The following is a 1,812-nucleotide window of genomic DNA, read 5'->3' on the forward strand; positions in this document are numbered from 1 at the left end:
ACCAGTGGAGTTCGAATTTTTCGTTTGGCTTTTGTGTAATGCAGCGGATGTGTGCTAAGCTCAAGCGATTTGCACTTTTAAATTATTTAAAATGAACAAAGAAATGATGGCTTCGTTTTCTTAGTGTTACAGAGAAAACGCACAACTGTGTGACTAATCATCAAAAGTATTTTCGTACAAATATTTTTAAAAAAATGCATGCTAAAAGTGTTTGTAAATATCAACACAGTAAATTTCAAACACTCGAATGACCTGTCTGTGGCTTAAAATCGCGAAGTTACTCCTAACTGTCTATCGAGTTGTATTGTTATCTCATTGCCGTATTTTGGTTTTCTATTTTTTCTTCGTATTAGCATTAAAAAATAATTCATTCCCAATGTGGACGCAATAGAACGCTGCAACTGTTGAAATTGAAGGTTATTTATAATGACTTACCTACAACCAGTTGCGTTTAGAGGCGTTTATCTTTTATTGTGAACATCGTTTCTTTACTAAGCGCGTGGTAGCATTTAATAACGGAAGTGTTTGATACAGCTATTGTAAAAAGTAGCAGGTACAGAAATAAAATTCATGATGCGTGAATAAACATAAGCATCTGAAAATGGGATGAACATAGAAGGAATGTACTCTGAAAAATGCTTGTTTTGTGGCAAAATCTGTTGGCGTGACGCGAAAGGGGTGCCATTCACATCGGTGCGTTACCTCATAAACATTAGCGGTGCTGTCATGTGCAGTGACGCGCGGACCGCGAGATAAGTAGGTGTGTGAATCAGGCCCGCAGGGTACCAAACGTTACCCATTCCTAGTTTTAATTATTGCCACCCCAACTCTATCATAACCGTGACACTGCCCACCTATTTCACAATAATACAAAACGAGCTGCCCTTCTTAGAACGTTTTCGATGTCCTCCACCAGTTCTGTCTCACAAAGATCCCATACTGCATAGCAGTACTCTCACACTGGAGAGACGAGCGTAGGGCAGGCAGTCTTTAGGGCATTTGTTGCATCTTCTAAGTGTTCTCCCAATAAAATCGTTTTCCTCACAATATTTCCTAAGCCATCGCTCCAGTATATGCTGTTTGTTATTGTAGTTCCTAGTTATTTAAGTGAAACTATATGGTTCTAGACGACATTTCAAGTCTCATTCTTGTACAATGTATACATCCAGACAGAAGCGACGAATGAAAATTTGTACCAAGGCTGGGATTCGAACCCAGATCTTCTACTCACTCGGCAGATGTACTAACCACTACACCACCTTGGCACAGTGGCCAAGCACAACTGCAGAGCCTATCCCAGCGTGCTTCCGTCCTCAATCCAAATTCACATTCCCCCCCTCAGCCCACTTTGGTATTCCCCCTAAACTCGTACAGCATTGCAGAGGGTCTTCAACTGTATTGGAACAGCACCTCAGCATCGAACAAGTTTAGAGGGAATACTAAAGTGGGCCGAGGCGTGAATGGAGGCGTGCTAGGGTAGACCGAGCAGCTGCGCACAGTCACTGTGCCTGGTTGATGTAGTGGTTAGCGCATATGCCTTGTTTCAAACTTGCATCCGTCGCTTCAGTCTGCCTATATACATCCTAGGTATTTAGTTGAATTGATAGCCTTTAGGTTTGTATGATTTATCGTGTAACCAAAACTCAACGGATTTTTTTAAAGTAGTCATGTGGGTGGCCTTGCACTTTGTATTATGTTGGGTCATTTTGCCACTTTTCGAGCAAACAAATATATTGTTTGAATCATTTTACAATTGGATTTGATCTTCTGGTGAGTTCACTAGATGGTAAATGACAACATTGTCTGCAATCT

The 1,812-nt window shown here is 40.9% G+C and overlaps 1 non-coding gene across 1 annotated transcript; it reads right to left on the reverse strand.

Annotated features, from left to right (window-relative positions):
* Positions 1-1,193: 1,193 nt before the first annotated feature.
* Trnat-agu lies at positions 1,194-1,265 on the reverse strand. The gene has a single exon. It is a non-coding gene; the product is annotated as a tRNA-Thr (tRNA).
* Positions 1,266-1,812: the final 547 nt, after the last annotated feature.

Source organism: Schistocerca americana, chromosome 6 (genome assembly GCF_021461395.2).
Source record: "Schistocerca americana isolate TAMUIC-IGC-003095 chromosome 6, iqSchAmer2.1, whole genome shotgun sequence".
Taxonomy (NCBI): Eukaryota; Metazoa; Arthropoda; class Insecta; order Orthoptera; family Acrididae; genus Schistocerca; species Schistocerca americana.